This window comes from Budorcas taxicolor, chromosome X (genome assembly GCF_023091745.1).
Source record: "Budorcas taxicolor isolate Tak-1 chromosome X, Takin1.1, whole genome shotgun sequence".
Taxonomy (NCBI): domain Eukaryota; kingdom Metazoa; phylum Chordata; class Mammalia; order Artiodactyla; family Bovidae; genus Budorcas; species Budorcas taxicolor.
In genome coordinates this window covers 23,829,786-23,851,073 of record NC_068935.1, presented here as the reverse complement: position 1 = coordinate 23,851,073, position 21,288 = coordinate 23,829,786, and positions in this window count along the sequence as shown.

The window sequence follows — 21,288 nt, the reverse complement described above, 5'->3', positions numbered from 1 at the left end:
CTTAGACCCCAAGACCAGTTGGAACAAGAAGGTTGATATTGCTTCCCAATAACCTCACCAATCAGAAGAATGTCCATCAGCTGATCACACATTCCAGAAATTCCCTCCCTCACACTGTCTTTAAAAATGTTTCCCTGAATGCCTTAGGGGAGTTCAGGTCTTTTAGGCACTAGCTACCTGGACTTCTTGCTTGGCACGTGCATAAACACTGTGTTTTCCTTCCCCATAACCCAGTGCAGATTGGCTTTGCTACATCCAGGCAAATGGACCTAAGTTTGGTTTGGTAAAAGAAGCAAAGAAAGAAAATTTGATTAGCTATAGCTTAAGTGTTTGTCTTATTTGGAAAGGCATTATTTAGCTTGTTGTGATTGGTTGCCCTTAGGTTTTGATTTCTTAACCTTGAGGCATTTACAGGCTTAGGTTTTTGTCTGCTTATGTTGTCTCTTAAGGTGGGTCAGGAAGATCCACTGGAGAAGGAAATGGCAATCCACTCCAGTACTATTGCCTGGAAAATCCCATGGACAGATGAGCCTGATAAGTTACAGTCCATGGGGTCGCACTCAAAGAGTCAGATACGACTGAGCAACTTCACTTGTAACTTGTAAGGTATTAGAACCATCTCACTCTAATAGGCTCTTTGTTTAATACAACTGATAATCCACATACCATGTAGTGCTTTCTAATTTTTATATAAAGAATTTTGAGTCAAAGTGCAACAACTACATAAGGATTTTAGTTATTTTTCTCCAAAACATCTTTCAAAAAACATGCCCTTCTTTATGTAAACCACACATAAGGGATTGGTTTGGCACATCTTGGGCAGGGTGGCTATTACCCCAAAATAGAGCCAAATTTCTTCAAAGACTGTTCAATTAAAATGGTTTCTATATTAGCAATAAACCCATTTTCTACTGCATACCACATCCATTTAAAAAGAAAGCAATAGGTTCAGTCAATATTTCTTTGGTTTTGAAGTGTCCCTCTAAATATTTTTTCTTTAAACTGTAGGAATGGCCTATACCTAAAATCATGACCTTCATTTTTGCTGACAATATCTAACTGGGGAACAATTCCATATTAATTTCCTATCGCAGCTGCAACAAGTTATCACAAACTTAGTGACTTAAAAAAATGCACATTTATTCTCTTATAGTTTGGGAAGCTAAAAGTCCAAAATCAGTTTCACTGGGCTGAAATCAAGGCATGGGCAGGGCCGTGTTCCCTGGAAGCTCTAGGGGGAGAATCTATTTCCTTACACTTTTTAGCTTCTAGAGCCGTATTTCTTGGCTTGTGTTGCCTTCCTCCATCTGTAGTGACTGTAGCATATCACTTTCAAATATGTCTCCTTCTGTCTCTATGTGTCTCTCACCCTCTGCTGAGATCGTCATGTTGCCTTTCTTCTCCTATGTCAAATCTCCTTTTTCTTTTTTCTTTTTTAATTTATTTTAATTGGAGGCTAATTACTTTACAATATTGTGGTGGTTTTTGCCATACATTCACATGAATCAGCCATGAGTGTACATGTGTTCCGCATCCTCCACTCCCTCCCACCTCCCTCCCCATCCCATCCCTCAGGATCATCTCAGTGCACCAGCCCTGAGCACCCTGTCTCATGCATCGAACCTGGACTAGTGATCTATTTCACATATGATAATATACATGTTTCAATGCTATTCTCTCAAATCATCCCACCCTCACCTTCTCCCAGAGTCCAAAAGTCTGTTTTTTACATCTGTGTCTCTTTTGTTGTCTCACATATAGGGTTATCGTTACCATCTTTCTAAATTCCATATATATGCATTAATACACTGCATTGGTGTTTTACTTTCTGACTTACTTCACTCTGTATAATAGGCCCCTCATTAGAACAGATTCAAATGCATTCTTCTTAATAGCTGAGTAATATTCCATTGTGTATATGTACCACAGATTTCTAATCCATTCATCTGCCAATGGATATCCCAGGTCCTGGCTATTGTAAGCAGTGCTGGGATGAACATTGGAGTACATGTGTCTCTTTCAATTCTGGTTTCCTCGGTGTGTATGCCCAGCAGTGGGATTGTTGTGTCATATGGCAGTTCTATTTCCAATTTTTTAAGGAATCTCCACACTGTTCTCCACAGGGGCTGTACTAGTTTGTAGTCCCACCAACAGTGTAAGAGGGTCCCCTTTTCTTCACACCCTCTCCAGCATTTATTGCTTGTAGACTTTTTGATACCAGCCGTTCTGACCGATGTGAGATGGTACCTCATTGTGATATTGATTTGCATTTCTCTGATAATGAGTGATGTTGAGCATCTTTTCATATGTTTGTTAGCCATCTGTATGTCTTCTTTGGAGAAATGTCTGTTTAGTTCTTAGGCCCATTTTTTGATTGGGTTGTTTATTTTTCCGGAATTGAGCTGCAGGAGCTGCTTGCATATTTTTGAGATTAATTCTTTGTCAGTTGCTTCATTTGCTAATATTTTCTCCCATTCTGAAGGCTGTCTTTTCACCTTGCTTATAGTTTCCTTCATTGTGCAAAAGCTTTTAAGTTTAATTAGTTCCCAATTGTTTGCTTTTATTTCCACTATTCTGGGAGGTGGGTCATAGAGGATCCTGCTGTGATTTATGTTGGAGAGTGTTTTGCCTATGTTTTCCTCTAGGAGTTTTATAGTTTCTGGTCTTACATTTAGATCTTTAATCCATTTTGAATTTATTTTTGTGTATGGTGTTAGAAAGTGTTCTAGTTTCATTCTTTTGCAAGTGGTTGACCAGTTTTCTCAGCACCACTTGTTAAAGAGATTCTTTTCTCCATTGTATATTCTTGCCTCCTTTGTCAAAGATAAGGTGTCCATAGGTTTGTGGATTTATCTCTGGGCTTTCTATTTTGTTCCATTGATCTATGTTTCTGTCTTTGTGCCAGTGCCATACTGTCTTGATGACTGTGGCTTTGTAGTAGAGCCTGAAGTCAGGCAGGTTGATTCCTCCAGTTCCACAGTTCCATTCTTCTTTCTCAAGATTTCTTTGGCTATTCGAGGTTTTTTTTATTTCCATACAAATTGTGAAATTATTTGTTCTAGTTCTCTGAAAAATACCATTGGTAGCTTGAATCTATAGATTGCTTTGGGGTAGTATACTCATTTTCACTATATTGATTCTTCCTATCCATGAACATGGTAAATTTCTCCATCTATTTGTGTTATCTTTGATTTCTTTCATTGGTGTTTTATAGTTTTCTATATATAGGTCTTTTGTTTCTTTAGGTAGCTTTATTCCTAAGTATTTGATTCTTTTTGTTGCAATGGTGAATGGGATTGTTTCCTTAATTTCTATTTTTGTTTTCTCAATGTTAGTGTATAGGAATGCAAGGGATTTCTGTTTGTTAATTTTATATCCTTTAACTTTACTACCCTGAAGACTCCACCAGAGAATCTCCTTTTACTTTTACAAGGCACTTGTGATTGCATCTAGGGCCCATATGTTAGGGCCCTAGAGGTAGGGCCCTACCTACCTATAGAATACTCTTCTGCCTTGAGCCTTAATTTAATCACACCTGCAGAGTATTTCATGCAATATAAGCTAAGGTTCACAGGTTCTAGAGATTAGGACCTGGATATTTTAGGAGTCATTATTCAGCCTGAGCTTCCCAGGTGGCACTAGTGGTGAAGAACCTGCCTGACAATTTAGGAGACATAAGAGACACAGGTTTGATCTCTGGGTTAGAAATATCCCCTGGAGGAGGTCATGGCAACCCACTCCAGTATTCTTGCCTGGAGCATCCCCATAGACAGAGGAGACTGGCAGGCTACAATCCATAGGGTCGCAAAGAGTCGAACATGATTAAAGCAACTTAACACACACACATGCATTGAGCCTGCCACAAACTACAAACTTGCCATTCAACAGTTTACAGCCTGTAGGCCTATTACTAACTGTGAAATTATTTGTAGGGCTCCAAAAATTTTATTCAAATAAATAATATCTTTCATGTATAACTACCATTTACAAATACATGTACATGTCATTGTTATTAATAAAATACAAATTCATTTCATAAAGAGATCTAAAGGGTTTATTTCAGATAAGTTATTTATAAGTAAAACACTTAGTATAGCATTCATCCCCTTTCAACAAAAACTATCCTTACAAAATGATTTATACTTTATAAATATATAACACAAGTTATAATGTATATAAAGCACAGCAGCTGCTATATAAGAATTTAATAAATGTCAGCCATTATTATTGTGTTGGATGTTCTGCAAGAAGAATGGAAGTATTCCAACACTAAAAATCTAATAATAGTAGGCTTTTCTCATTTCACAGGAAAAAGAAAGCAAAAAGATGGAATTCAATCACTTTATTTTGGGCCCATAATTTTTGTTTAAACTTTGATACCTGTTACTACTAGACTGTTAGTGAATGCTAACAGATGACAGAACAAGAAGCCAAAGAATATTAGGGGGAAACTGGGAACTAGCCAATCATGTTTGGTTCAAAATCTTATTTTGGTTACATGTGCTCTAGGCTGTGCTTTTATATTTTTTACTCAAACCACAGTAGTCTCTTTGTCACTAAATTGTTCTTAATTTGCATAAATCAATCAAATACATCCATATTTTATAGTGTTCTTCAAAGAGCACCATAACTTGCAGATATACCAGTGCCTGAACAAGTTTGAGGGCTGCTAATGGAAAACATTCTCTATTATAAAGGAGCTTACTTTCATGATGGGCTAAAATTGTGGTTTTCAACACCAGCTGCACATAAGATCTCCTGGGAGTTTTTAAAATCTCCATCCCTAAGCTGTTGCTAAGACCAACTAAATAAGAATTTCTTGGGTGGGGCCCAGACATCAGCATTTTTCAAGCTCTCCAGGTAATTCAAGTGGTTGAGAAGAGTAGAGTAAGAGAACACATGACACAGAGACCGATAGAAATAATGAGGCCAAAATTTTCATGGTCATGATCAGGGATGCAATATGAACTCAGTGTCTTGATTAGTTAAATGAGGCAGGAGGGAAAAAATGAACTGAGCCTGAAAACTAGGTAGTAAAGAGGGAGAGGACAAAAGAGACGGTGATAGGCAATATGAAGTTAAAAAAAACTGCTTCAGTTCAGTTCAGTTCAGTCACTTAGTCGTGTCCGACTCTTTGCAACCCCATGAACTGTAGCACGCCAGGCCTCCCTATCCATCACCAATTCCTGGAGTGGATAGGATGGGAAAATGAAAAAGTCTGAAAACTTTCCTTATGGGATTTAAAAAAAAAAAATGCTAGTGTTGAAGGAAAGATATTCTCTAGCCCATTTCCCCCCCCGGATTTCCCCACCCCCAAATGCACCCAGACTTAAATATCTCTATGTAGTTACTGTTAAACACCAGAATGAATTATTGAAGGAGATACATACTTTTTATCTATCAACAAAGCGATCGAGATGAGCAGAATACTGAAATATGCAGTAGAAATGTGTTCAAGCTCAGCATCTTTGAATAAAAGGGCAACTTTATAGGCTGAAAATATGTATGTGTAAACCACATCTATTTTTTTATGAAGACCAATTCCTATCTACAGACACTACCCACACATCTCCCCAACAATAGAGAACAAAATAGTTTCCAGTTAATCATTGCAGGATACTCTTTTGAAAAACTACCAACTTCTTTCCTGTAACCATTGCAAAACAATCTAATTCTGGCAATTGAAGTGAAACTTGCTTATCAAGCCTGGGACTTTTAATCATTGATAGCACATTAATTCTTTCAACTGCAATCATATCATAATGACTCTATACCAAGCTGTTATGCAATAATCACGACATAATATCAAGCAACACGGGGTCCTGTAATTAATCAAAGAGAAAGTAAAGATCTATATGTAGCTAAATGTTTGAATAGCACTTACTATGTGCCAGGCCCTCTTTTTAAAGATTTTATATATAGTACTTTTACTCCTTGCGAGAGCCTAATGAGGTGCATAATATTATATTTTTATTCCCATTTTACACATGAGGTTATTGGGATACAAAGGAGTTAAGCTACTGACTGAAAATTATAGTTAAGTGGTAAAGCTGGAATTCCAAATCAGTCTGGTTTCAGAGCTTTTGTTTTGTCATACTTTTTTTTTTTTACATTCAGCAGAAAGATTATTTTATCTATTTTTTAACCATTTATCATTTATTTATTTTTTTTACTTTATAATAGCAAATGAAGCAACTGACAAAGAACTAATATCAAAAATATACAAGCAACTCCTGCAGCTCAATTCCAGAAAAATAAACAACCCAATCAAAAAATGGGCCAAAGAACTAAACAGACATTTCTCCAAAGAAGACATACAGATGGCTAACAGAGCTGACTTTTTAAAAACATTTTGCTATAATCATTCCTAATTATAAGAACATTAATTTTCTTCATTAAAGTATTTTCTGGAGAGAACACCACTAAGCCCTTCTATTTCTTTTATCAGTGTTTCTATGCATTGAAGTTACAATATGTAAAAATGTTCCATTTTCACTTTTAATTTTCTTAAATTATTTTTATCAAAATTAATTAATTTCTTCATAAAGATTTTAATAAAATTTATTTTTGTATATATGTAGCTTTACTTTTGGAGAAGGCAATGGCACCCCACTCCAGTACTCTTGCCTGGAAAGCCCCATGGATGGAGGAGCCTGGTAGTCTTCAGTCCATGGGGTCGCTAAGAGTCAGGCACGACTTGAGCGACTTCACTTTCACTTTTCACTTTCATGCATTGGAGAAGGAAATGGCAACCCACTCCAGTATTCTGGCCTGGAGAATCCCAGGGATGGAGGAGCCTGGTGGGCTGCCATCTATGGGATCGCACAGAGTCAGACTCGACTGAAGCAACTTAGCAGCAGCAGCAGCTTTACTTTTATGGCCATTATTTCTACATAGTCCCATTTGCTGGGTTTATACTTTAGAGATCTATATTTTGTAATGTATTTCATTGTCTATGCAATTTGAAGTTAATGACATATTTTTTTAGTGTGTTTTTATCCATTTTCCTTTGTCTTGATAATTTCTACCAAATCTAATTTATCAGGCCAAGTTTTACTTTGTCATTGCAAAGATGTTATTCTTAGGTTTTCATCTATAGTAACTTTTTAAACAAATACAGTTACTATCTTTTTCAGCTTTACTTTGTGCTGATTGTTTTTACCAGTAATATTTAATATGAATTGGATAAAAAGGAAAATTTTATATTTATTTGTTATCTAACCCTTGAGAAATTATGAAATTAGATATTCCAGGACTACTCTAAAGAGTAGTCTTCATTTAGGACTTCATCATTCTCAGGGTCAAAACAATGAATTCACAATGTTCTATTTTGGTAAGCATGGAAATCATTACTTCAGTTTTAACAGATGTATCTTAAAAACTTAGTTTGCCTGAGATAAATGTTAAAACCAAGACAGGAGGTAATGTAAACCAAGACAAGGACGGGTGGTCCTTGTCCTTCTGTTAGTTGCTGAGTCATGTCTGACTCTTTGCAAATCCATGGACTGTAGCCTACCAGGCTCCTCTGTCCATGGAATTCTTCAGGCAAGAGTACTCGACTGGGTCATGCCCTTCTCCAGGGCATCTTCCTAACCCAGGTTTTGAACCCAAGTCTACCACATTGCAGACAGATTCTTTACTATCTGAGCTACCAGGGAAGTCCCTAACAGGATGGTAGGATGGTTTTTGGAATCACTGGCCCTGACTGAATCCATACTCAGCCATTTATAGCTCTGTGACCTTGAGCAAGTGATTTAAACTTCAAGCTCCAATACCTCACTCTGTAAAATAGGGATAATACTAGTACCTAATTCATCTGTTATTAACAGAATTGGATGAGATAAAGCATGTCAGTTCAGTTCAGTTCAGTTTAGTCGCTCAGTCATGTCCGACTCTTTGCGACCCCATGAATTGCAGCACGCCAGGCCTCCCTGTCCATCACCATCTCCCAGAGTTCACTCAGACTCACATCCATCGAGTCCGTGATGCCATCCAGCCATCTTATCCTCAGTCGTCCCCTTTTCCTCCTGCCCCCAACCCCTCCCAGCATCAGAATCTTTTCCAATGAGTCAACTCTTCATATGAGGTGGCCAAAGTACATGTAAAAGCACTTTAATATATTGCCTGGCTTATGGTAACAAATTGATAAATGTTATTATTAGTCGTTCAACACCAGCATCCATAGCCTTTTTTCTTCCATTATCCCTACACTATACTAGGCAATGAGGGGGACACATAGTTTTCAAAAAGTTTAGAATAATCTTGGTAAGATAAAATAAACACATGTGAAAATAGTTGTAGAAATATTTTGTAAACACAGTCTCAGGCTCAATGTAAATGCTGAACAATGGTCACTATTATTTGTATTGCTTCTCAACAGGCTTTCCCCAGATGAAAGTGAAAGTAGATGGTATCCTGTGACAATTTGTTGGGAGTACCAATCTCCTGAGAGTCCCTTGGACTGCAAGATTAAACCATTCAATGTTAAGGGAAATCAACCCTTAATACTCATTGGAAGGACTGATGCTGAAGCTGAAACTCCAGTATTTTCATCATCTGATGTGAACAGCTGACTCGTTGGAAAAGTCCCTGATGCTGGGGAAGATTGAGGGCAGAAGGAAAACAGGGTGTCAGAGGATGAAATGGCTGAATGGCATCACCGATGCAATGGACATGAACTGAGGCAAACTTCAGGAGATGGTGAGGGACAGGGAAGTCTGGCATGCTATAGTCCATGGGGTTGCAAAGAGTCAGACACAACTGGGCGCTGAACAACAACAACCATATCTCTATGAAACATCTATTTATATAAAGCTTGTGTGAGCAGCAGCTCCCTAATGATTTCATCCCCCTTAAGTGGGTTTAGTAGACAACTTGAAGACCTAGTTTTAGAGATCATTAGAGAGCAATTTCCAAAGATCCTGATGAGGCCTGGGTCACTCAAATTCTTTTGCTATTTTGCTTCTTGGCTGGGGTCTGAAATGACTCCTGAAGACATGTATGCCTTTGAATTAGATCTAAGGTATATTTAATCTTCCCAGGTGGGTCAGTGCTAAAGGATCCAAATGCCAAGCAGTTCCCTGGGTCGGGAAGATCCCCTGGAGAAGGAAATGGTAACCCACCCCAGTATTCTTGCCTGGACAGTCCCATGGACAGAGGAGCCTGGTGGGCTACTGTCCATGGGGTTGCAAAGAGTTGGACTTGACTTAACTAAATAGCAACAATATTTAAAATATAAATTCATCCCAGGATGGCAGTTACAAAATTTACAGCTTTTATCTCCTTTTCTAGATACTATTAATATAGACTTGTGTGTATGTATATAGTGAAGTTTTATACATATTATATATTTTTTATTATATATACATTATATATATGAAATCTTCCAGAATTAGATATTAGTAACCCCTTTTTCAAATGAGAAAGTGGAGGGTAGGAGCTTGAGTATCTTGTCCAAATTCAAATTTTATGATACTAAAGCCCTTTTTCTTTCAGCTATATTACTTTCTTCCTTTCTTGTCTCTGTGTGTGTGTGTGTGTGTGTGTGTTTGTGTGTGTGTGTAGCCGAGAGCTGATTTTTTGTTTTGCTATTTACTTCTAGCTAAAGTAAATCTGACCTGCAGGTCATGTGAGAGCTAGAGAATTACAATGAGAATGCTTAATATATCAAAGTTATCAAAGCTCAATAGAACGCTGATTGCAAACTCATCATGGGTTCAGGCTCAGATTCTCAGTTTTACAGATCCAGAAACTCAGTTTACTTAGTGTTGGCAAAATAGTCAAGTCCTGGGGGATTGCTTTACACTAACTACACTTGCAAAAGACTCCTCTTTGGCCTTCTTTGGTGGCCAAAGTTTTGGAGTTTCAGCCTCAGCATCAGTCCTTCCAATGAACATCGAGGACTTATCTCCTTCAGGATGGACTGGTTGGATCTCCTTGCAGTCCAAGGGACTCACAAGAATCCTCCAACACCATAGTTGGAGGAGTCATTTGTTAATTTACAGCTGGATCACATTCAGGAAACTAAGATCATGGCATCCGGTCCCATTACTTCATGGAAAATAGATGGGGAAACAGTGGAAACAGTGTCAGACTTTATTTATCTGGGGTCCAAAATCACTGAAGATGGTGATTGCAGCCATGAAATTAAAAGACGCTTACTCCTTGGAAGGAAAGTTATGAACATCCTAGACAGCATATTAAAGAGCAGAGACATTACTTTGCCAACAAAGATCCATCTAGTCAAGGCTATGGTTTTTCCAGTGATCATGTATGGATGTGAGAGTTGGACTATAAAGAAAGCTGAGTGCCGAAGAATTGATGCTTTTGAACCATGGTGTTGGATGACTCTTGCAAGTCCCTTGGACTGCAAGGAGATCCAACCAGTTCATCCTAGGAGATAAGTCCTGGGTGTTCATTGGAAGGACTGATTCTGAGGCTGAAACTCCAAAACTTTGGCCACCTGATGTGAAGAACTGACTCGTTTGAAAAGACCATGATGCTGGGAAAGATTGAGGGCAGGAGGAGAAGGGGACAACAGAGGATGAGATGGTTGGATGGCATCACCAACTCGATGGACATGGGTTTGAGTGGACTCCGGGAGTTGGTGATGGACAGGGAGGCCTGGTGTGCTGTGGTTCATGGGGTCGCAAAGAGTCAGAGATGACTGAGCGACTGAACTGAACTGAACTGAACTAATGGGATAATGCCCATTGGCCACTTGCTCAGGGCCTTCCCTCTGTATGGGCACATCTCCCAAAGAACCAAATTATAGATGAGAGGAGTTTAAAAAAAGGAGCACATATTCTTGAGTTCTATAGTCTTATTTTCAGCAAATAAACATAGCTAGATGAATATCCTTCTCTACAGCAAGGCTATTTTCTCTCCATAAAATAACTCATAGAAAGGGCCAGAGCCCACTCTTCTCTGAAAACTAACAAGCTATTCCCGTATTTTTCATTTCTATCCCTCCCTTTTCTTCATTCTCCATTTTTCACTCCCAATCCCCTTGTATAATTTTCGTCATGACCTTGTGTCATATCAGGGAAGTTTCAGTGCAGTTGGATGATTACAGTTTTTCACAGTTGTCACTTTCTGGTTACTTTTTCTAGGAAACTGACCTTGAGGAAGATCAAAGTCTTTCTGACAAGATTCCAGTAACATCTTTCCTATCTATGGTACATTTACAAGCCTTCACTCAAAGAAAGCCTCTTGTAGGCCAGGGCCACCTATTATGATTAAATTCTACTAGGTTTCAATTTTCAAGACTTATCTTTTTTTCTATTGCTCCATCCTTCCAACGTGGCAGAGAAGATTGTATTAATGTTGTTCAGTCAGTCAGTTCAGTCACTCAATCCTATGTGATTCTGCCACCCCTTGGACTGCAGCAGGACAGGCTTCCCTGTCCATCACCAACTCTCGGAGTTTGCTCAAACTCATGTCCATCAAGTTGGTGATGCCATGCAACCATCTCATCCTCTGTCATCCCCAATTAATGTTTCTCCTTATGCACTAAAATGGGGAGGGAGGTATAAGACCAACACTAGGTAATCAAGGGAACTAAAACAAGCTTCATTTATTTCTTAATCTGACCTGAGCTCCAACTATTTTCTTTTCACTTCAGAACCCTGATTAGCAGATACATTCATTTTTAGGAATGAATCCTGTTTCTTTCCAAACTCCACGAGAGCAACCAGGGAAATAAAGATATTTCTAAATTATCTGTCTTTTTGACTGATAAAATTAACTAATCACAGTTTGCTTCAAACAATAATTGAGCACCTTTTGAGATAACAGTGTCAGACTTTATTTTTGGGGGCTCCAAAATCACTGTAGATGGTGACTGCAGCCATGAAATTAAAAGACACTTACTCCTTGGAAGAAAAGTTATGACCAACCTAGATAGTATATTCAAAAGCAGAGACATTACTTTGCCGACTAAGGTCTGTCTAGTCAAGGCTATGGTTATTCCTGTGGTCATATATGGATGTGAGAGTTGGACTGTGAAGAAGGCTGTGCGCCGAAGAATTGATGCTTTTGAACTGTGGTATTGGAGAAGACTCTTGAGAGTCCCTTGGACTGCAAGGAGATCCAACCAGTCCATTCTGAAGGAGATCAGCCCTGGGATTTCTTTGGAAGGAATGATGCTGAAGCTGAAACTCCTGTACTTTGGCCACCTCATGTGAAGAGTCGACTCATTGGAAAAGACTCTGATGCTGGGAGGGATTGGGGGCAGGAGCAGAAGGGGAGGACCAAGGATGAGATGGCTGGATGTCATCACGGACTCGATGGACATGAGTCTGAGTGAACTCCGGGAGTTGATGATGGACAGGGAGGCCTGGCGTGCTGCGATTCATGGGGTTGCAAAGAGTCGGACACGACTGAGCGACTGAACTGAACTTTACTGAGATATCATGATAGACATGGGGACATGTCAAAAGACACTTGTTAAATTTTCCTGTATTACAAGTTTCTTGAAGATAAGAAAGGGAACTATAATTCTGAATCACTTGTCTTAGTGAATAAATAGCTTGAAAAAATGTGCCATGTAATTACCCCCATCCACCCTCTACATGGATATAAATAAATTAACTGTTTCTTATATTTATATCCTTTTTATTCCTATTTGAAGTTAGACCAGGTCTTAGCAAACTAAACCCAAAAGGGCAGGCAGGTCCTTGAAACTATAGATGAAAGTCTGGATCTAATAAGAGCCAAGTATTTGGCCTCTTAACTGATGGAATTTCTTCAGGAAATCAAGGATTTATAGGTCTGAGCAAGTGGCCATATTGAAGTCAGGAAGGTTATGGGCATGTGCAGATTTTCACCTTCAAACAAAAACCCTGTGGCACTCGGTCATTACTCCTGGATGAGAGGGACTGCTCTCAGTTCCACCACCTACTACACTACCTTTACAGCTTGTCTCAGGGTCCTTCAAAGGGTCTTCAACAAGCTTTTAGCCCTGAACCCCTTCCTTTTCTTATTCTCTACGAGCATTCTCTTGTGCACATATATGTGTGTGGGAGTGTATGTGTAGATGTGAATGTGTTGCTAGGGAAGGCTGGGGCTTGGGAAGGTGGTGGTATAGAGGCAATGGAAGAGACTGAATTGACTTGGGGGAGTTTAATTGCTTTTTATTCCAAAGTAAGAGAAAAATCCTCCAGTTTCTCTGAGCCTACACTAATTTCCCACCTCCAGTGTTTGACTTTTTTCTTCCCCCTGGGGAACCTGCTTGCCTCTATCTTGACTTTTGTTCACCATCTACAGCTTTGAGTCAGATTCCAATGTATCCAAAATCAGAGGCCAAATGTTAACCCAAAGCACATCCCTAGGCGCTGGATGAAATCTTAATCTGATCAAAGGTGACAAGCTTTTTCCCAAGGCCAGATGGAGTCAGAGAGGTTCCCTACCTCCATAGATCAAACCAGTAATATGAGGGAAGGTGGAGAAGCAACAGTGACACCTTGCTTGTCCCAGGTGCTGACAGAATCATTCTCTGTTGCTTGGAGACTGCAAGGACATGACAATGCCTGACTGGAGCTATATGCATATGTAGGTAAATAGTTTAGAATGATTTTAGTTTTAAAGCTAGTTAATGACTTGTAGAGTAGTATGATTTAGAACTCTTTTTTTTTTTTTTGCATTGAAAATTGGTAAACTGACTCTAAATTTCATTGGGCAGTGTACATGGCCAAGAATATTCAGAATTTTGTTCTCCCCCAACCCAGGTTTATTGAAATATAATTGACATATAACACTGTGTAAGTTTAAGTTGTACACATGTTAATTTTTTACACTTATATTTAGCAAAATGATTACCATTATATCCTTAGCTAACACTTCCATTACATCACAGGAGGATTCTTTACCACTGACCCACCAGGGAAGCCCCAGGTATAGTATGTTTACTCCCAAATGCATCAAGTTTTATATACTAATTATGCAAAGCTTTTTATATGTCAATCATACCTCAGTAAAGTGGTTTTAAAAAAACAGAAAGCAGAGAAGAGATGAGGCAGAGGGGACAGCAGAGAGACCAAAGAGTGAGAAGGACTCTGTCCACTGTTGCTGCCTTCAAAGATGGAGGACAGGCAGCCCCTAGAAGCTGAGAACAGCCTTCAGCTGACAGCTAGCAAACAAAATTGGGTCTTAGGCCTACAAATGGAACACAATTTTGCCAATATCTTCTCTTCTTAAATTGTTTGACAGTGTGCTGTGTGTGCTAAGTCACTTCAGTTCAGTTCAGTTGCTCAGTAGTGTCCAACTCTTTGTGACCCCATGAATCGCAGCGTGCCAGGCCTCCCTGTTCATCACCATTTCCCAGAGTTCACTCAGACTCATGTCCATTGAGTCAGTGATGACATCTAGCCATCTCATCTTCGGTCATCCCCTTCTCCTCCTGCCGCCAATCCCTCCCAGCATCAGAGTCTTTTCCAATGAATCAACTCTTCACATGAGGTGGCCAAAGTACTGGAGTTTCAGCTTTAGCATCATTCCTTCCAAAGAAATCCCAGGGCTGATCTCCTTCAGAATGGACTGGTTGGATCTCCTTCAAGTTCAAGGGACTCTCAAGAGTCTTCTCCAACACCACAGTTCAAAAGCATCAATTCTTTGGCGCACAGCCTTCTTCACAGTCCAACTCTCACATCCATACATGACCACAGGAAAAACCATAGCCTTGACTAGACAGACCTTAGTCGGCAAAGTAATGTCTCTGCTTTTGAATATACTATCTAGGTTGGTTATAACTTTTCTTCCAAGGAGTAAGCGTCTTTTAATTTCATGGCTGCAGTCACCATCTACAGTGATTTTGGAGCCCCCAAAAATAAAGTCTGACACTGTTTCCACTGTTTCCCCATCTATTTCCCATGAAGTGATGGGACCGGATGCCATGATCTTCATTTTCTGAATGTTGAGCTTTAAGCCAACTTTTTCACTCTCCTCTTTCACTTTCATCAAGAGGCTTTTTAGCTCCTCTTCACTTTCTGCCATAAGGATGGTGTCATCTGCATATTTGAGGTTATTGATATTTCTTCCTGCAATCTTGATTCCAGTTTGTGTTTCTTCCAGTCCAGCATTTCTCATGATGTATACTGCATAGAAGTTAAATAAGCAGGGTGACAATATACAGCCTTGACGTACTCCTTTTCCTATTTGGAACCAGTCTGTTGTTCCATGTCCAGTTCTAACTGCTGCTTCCTGACATGCATACAGATTTCTCAAGAGGTAGGTTAGGTGGTCTGGTATTCCCATCTCTTTCAGAATTTTCCACAGTTTATTGTGATCCACACAGTCAAAGGCTTTGGCATAGTCAATAAAGCAGAAATAGATGTTTTCTGGAACTCTCTTGCTTTTTCCATGATCCAACGGATGTTGGCAATTTGATCTCTGGTTCCTCTGCCTTTTCTAAAACCAGCTTGAACATCAGGAAGTTCACAGTTCACGTATTGCTGAAGCCTGGCTTGGAGAATTTTGAGCATTACTTTACTAGCATGTGAGATGAGTGCAATTGTGCAGTAGTTTGAGCATTCTTTGGCATTGCCTTTCTTTGTGATTGGAATGAAAACTGACCTTTTCCAGTCCTGTGGCCACTGCTGAGTTTTCCAAATTTGCTGGCATATTGAGTACAGCACTTTCACAGCATCATCTTTCAGGATTCGAAACAGCTCCACTGGAATTCCATCACCTCCACTAGCTTTGTTCGTAGTGATGCTTTCTAAGGCCCACTTGAGTTCACATTCCAAGATGTCTGGCTCTAGATTAGTGATCACATCATCATGATTATCTGGGTCGTGAAGATCTTTTTTGTACAGTTCTTCCGTGTATTCTTGCCACCTCTTCTTCACATCTTCTGCTTCTGTTACGTCCAGACCATTTCTGTCCTTTATTGAGCCCATCTTTGCATGCAATGTTCCCTTGGTATCTCTAATTTTCTTGAAGAGATCTCTAGTCTTTCCCATTCTGTTGTTTTCCTCTATTTCTTTGCATTGATCGCTGAGGAAGGCTTTCTTATCTCTTCTTGCTATTCTCTGGAACTCTGTATTCAGATGCTTATATCTTTCCTTTTCTCCTTTGCTTTTCACCTCTCTTCTTTTCACAGCTATTTGTAAGGCCTCCCCAGACAGCCATTTTGCTCTTTTGCATTTCTTTTCCATGGGGATGTTCTTAATCCCTGTCTCCTGTACAATGTCACGAACCTCATTCCATAGTTCATCAGGCACTCTATCTATCCGATCTAGGCCCTTAAATCTATTTCTCACTTCCACTGTATAATCATAAGGGATTTGATTTAGGTCATACCTGAATGGTCTAGTGGTTTTCCCTACTTGGATGCAATCTCAAAAACGACAGAATGATCTCTGTCGTCTCCAAGGAAATCATTCAATATCACAGTTATCCAAGTCTATGCCTGAACCAGTAATGCTGAAGAAGCTGAAGTTGAACGGTTCTATGAACACCTACAAGACCTTTTAGAACTAACACCCAAAAAAAGATGTCCTTTTCATTGTAGGGGACTGGAATGCAAAAGTAGGAAGTCAAGAAACACCTGGAGTAACAGGCAAATTTGGCCTTGGAATGCGGAATGAAGCAGGGCAAAGACTAATAGAGTTTTGGCAAGAGAATGCACTGGTCATAGCAAACACCCTCTTCCAACAACACAAGAGAAGACTCTACACATGGACATCACCAGATGGTCAACACCAAAATCAGATTGATTATATTCTCTGCAGCCAAAGACGGAGAAGTCACTTCAGTTGTGTAGTACTCTTTTCAACCCCACGGACTGGAGCCCACCAGGCTCCTCTGTCCATGGGGTTCTCCAGGCAAGAAGACTGGAGTGAGTTGCCATTTCCTTCTCCAAGTTTGACGATGCTTTTTTATTTTTCAGTAAACCCTTTCAAGAGCAAGGAACTCAAGGAAATGATAGTATGAGTTTAATGAAAACTTTAGCACAGAACTTATATTTTTCAGGAAAATTAATTATGAAAGCAAAATTTGCACAAAATGTGTATATTTATGACCCACAATGAGACCCACAGTTAAATCATTGACCACTTGAAGATGAGGAGCTACAAATCTTCTGAAAAAAACACCATCTGCCAACATCTTGAATGAGCTTGGAAATAGCCTCCAGAAAGGAATACAGCCCAGCCAACACCTTGATTTCAGCCTTATGAGACTCTTAAGCAGAGGATCAGGTGAACCAACTGTGCTTCAAATCCCAAGTACAAAACTTTGAGCTACTAAATTTGTGATGCTTTAAGTCACCTAATTTGTGATGATTTTTTACAGCAACATTAGAAAGCTAATACATCATTCCCCTGCCTGAAGTTCAGTTTCCTCATTTATAAAATGGAGACAATACAGATTCAAGAGGTTCTTGTGAGAATTTGTGGCTCAGTGGTAAAGAACCTGCCTGCTAGTGCAGGAGACATGAGACATGGGTTCCATCCCTGGGTCTGGAAGATCCCCTGGAGGAAGGCATGGCAACCCATTCCAGTATTCTTGCCTGGGAAATTCCATGGACAGAGGAGTCTGGAGGGCTATAGTCCATAGGGTCGCAAAGAGTTGGACATGAGTTAGTGACTAAATAACAAAATATGTACACCTTTTCTTTTTCCAGCACCAGCATTCATTTTCATGTCTGGGTGTATCCTTTGTAATCTGCTTTTTTCACTTTTCACACAATCTTCTAGCCATAGAGGACTTAAGGTGACATACTTTTTACTACCAAGAGAAATTATAGGCCTTTCTGTATATGGCTGTATGAGAGATGATTTGATATATGTTGATATATATTACTATATTTTGTTTTACCCTAAATTGCATTGATGTTTTCCATTCTTGCATTCCTGGAAACAGCATTGAATTCTCCTGAGTATTATGGCTTCTGCATTGTTCTTCAAGTCAATCTCGATTCTTTCACTCTTTTTATTTTATTGGAGTATAATTGCTTTACAATGTTGTATCAGTTTCTGCTGTAGAATAACATGAAACAGCTACATGTATACATATATACCCTCCCTCTTGAGCCTCCCTCCCTTTCCAGCATCCTACCCTTCTAGGTCATCACAAACAAAGCAGAGTTCCCTGTGCTATACAGCTGCTTTTAATCTGGGGAAATTCAGACACTAGGAAGATTAGCATCGAAGGAAATATGTTGTAATTAAAGTACAACTAGATATCCTTAATGTGGAGTACAATTCAACTTTAGGTGATTTTGAAGAGAGAGAGATGGAGACATTAACATTGTCATCCATTTTCAAGTTAACAACATCCACCCTCTCTCTCTCTCTCTCTCTCTTTTTTTTTTTTTTTTTGAGAAAGACTATTTCAGCCCCTTTTACTCTCATCCATTCATCCATTCTGGGGAACTTTCAGTCACTAACTTCAGCCTCTCCTAATCTTTTCCCTCTGATTTTCCCTATCTCTTTGCTAGGAATATGTGTATAGGAGGTAGAGAGGATCATAAGAAATAGGAGAAGAACAAACTAAGAAATAAGTACTTTCAATTCACCTCTAAATGCCTGAGAGGACTTAGAATGATACATTTTCATACATAGTCACTAAAATGAATTGACAAGATTATAGCTAAGGCAAATACTGTGTAGAGTTAAACCTAACTTAACATATTTTTTTTTCTGAAAAGAGGAAGGAAATTTAATTTGCCAGCAAACTATTTTAATGGTGTCAATCTTGCCTGTCATTTAAAGGATGAGCATTTAGGGGACTGGGGACATAAGGGCTCTGGCAAATAGCTCACTGGTTGAGCTATGTATATGTAACTTCCAGCTCTAATACTCTCTGATTTTAATCTTGAAAATTAAATGTGGGCTTTGCCAGGATAAACCTGAAATGCCTGAGAGTGTCAGACAGGGGCCTATGAAAGGAGGCTGGTGTGTGGTCCCTTAGTTTTGGAGACAAAAGGTGCAGGCAAGGAGAGAGAGTGGCATGATGACTGTGTGTGTGATTGTATATTTTGCACACTGGGAATTGCTCATATTTTCCAAAGAGGGACAGATATCTGTTAGCCAGACTCCTGCTAAAGTCTAGAGTAAGTGCATCTCCTTTCTTCATTATATAGAAGCTTTTTTTCTTCTCTATAGAGGATAAAGTGTGCACACAATGTCATGATAAGAGAGAAAGCTTATACCCACTTTCTTGCCTGAACAATTAATAAGCACCATAATTCACCTGAATAATCCTAACCAATAAAAAGCATTTCAAATTGGCCTTCATTTTTTCTAAAATCTAACGCCAGTGGTTGGTTTTTGTTTAATCCGTATTAGATGTTTTCCAAAGCATGAAAGGTCAGGATTAGTAGAACTTTTTAGTAAAGGGTAATTGCATGAAAATATTTCTATTTCCCCTTTATGTAAGGCTATCAACCTCACCTAGGAGAGGCTTTTTGCATTCTTTCAATTTTTGTGTTTGCTGCTTTCTGAATTTGCATAAAATTTCTTTTATTGTTAAAGCCAATCCAAGTTGAAATTGGAGTCTCCCAGGGAATTAACTGTGGCTCTTTGTTTGACCTTATAGAATTCTAATTCCAGACTAAAGGGCATTCATCAGGAAAAATGGAAGTTAAAAATTTTTTGCTATATGCCAATTTTAACTAACTTTTCTTCCTCTCTATTTTCTTTGATTTTAAATGACTTTCCCTCTCCTCTGCTTTCTCTTGCTTAGGATTACTGATTATTATACCTTGGTGTAGCTTGTTTTCTTTCTTAGATTCTTGGCCCTTTCCCCACCCGCCCCCCATCTCTGTTTTCCCTTCTTTTTAGCCCCCAGCGGCAACCTGGCTAAGAATTTGAGCTCTAAGATGAAGGGTAGCAAGGCATGGAAGTGAACTGCTGAACCTTTGGCTTGTTCACTCTTGATTTATGTGTTTCAAAAAAAAAAATCTCTGGATTTTGAAAAAAGCAAATCTGGGAATGCTGTTGAGGATAGGCTTTGGCACCAGCACTCTCTTCTAAGGCGGCGTTTGTGATGACTTCACCCCTTTAAAATGTGGCTCTTATGATAGCACTCACACATGCCTTAGGTCGCTTGAAGGAAACGTCCTCTGATTCAATAAACAATGCAAGCTTTCTCCATCTTCCCATCTCCAGACACTTCTTGGTCAACACAGTGTTTACAAAAATGGGTAAGAAGAAGGGCTGAGTAGCTGGATTGTTGGGAGGGAAAGGACAATTTGTTTGTGTGGGGTTCTTTTTTTAATTTTTATTTTAGGAACATGCACCAGCAAATGAGAAAGCTGCATGGAGTCTTATCCAGTTGTTCCTTTAACTCTGCAGTATTATCAATGGATAAAGGTTAATTTGCCAGTTGTTGTAAAGCACACCAGGCAATTCTGTGTGTCTGCTTTGATATCTTACTTTCCAATGTATTTCTGGCTTTCTAAGTCCCATTTAAACAATTCTGCCAAGCAGATGAAAAGGAAAAAAAGAGAAGAAACAAATTAGAATGCAGCAATAATTTTATGCAAATCTTATTGTCAGCCACAAAGTAATCCATTTTGTGTGTGGCAGTTTCTGCATATGCTACTCAGAAGCACAAGGTCAAGGGTAGCCACAGCTGCCTAACAAAGTAGAAATGATAAAATAATATGAAACTACTATGACTAATAAATACATGAAAAATATTTATTTTCAGATCTTAAAAAGTCCTTGCTGTATGGAGATAATTTTAAATAATGATTCTCAAGGGAAAGGCAGGGGGTACTGATATACATTGAGTTACTGCTACATGCCAAATTCAGGACTAAGATCTTTGCATGTTTAACCTCATTAGAGACTCACAGCATCTCTGTGAGATTAGCCTCATTTTAAAGACAAGTAGACTAAGGCTCAGAGAAGTCAAACATCTTGACCAGGATCACACAACCAAGAAGCAGCAGAGTTGCGATTCTAACTGATACCTGTCTGTGTGTGCTGTGTGTTCAGTCGCTCAGTTGTGTCCGACTATTTGTGACGCCACGAACTGTAGCTTGCCTGGCTCCTTTGTTCATGGGATTATCCCGGCAAAAATATTGCAGCAGTTTGCCACACCCTCCTCCAGGGGATCTTCCAGACCCAGGGATCAAACCGAGTCTCTTGTGTTTCCTGCGTTGGCGGGCAGATTCTTTAATACTAGCACAACCTGGGAAGCCCCTATCTGTGTATACTTTGCCTGTCATGTATTTTGACAACATAGCTCATGTATCATTATATAGCAATTCATTGTATCATTATTTTAGTTCTTTTCATCTATAAAATTGCCAAAACAAGTACAAACATAGAAGATTAT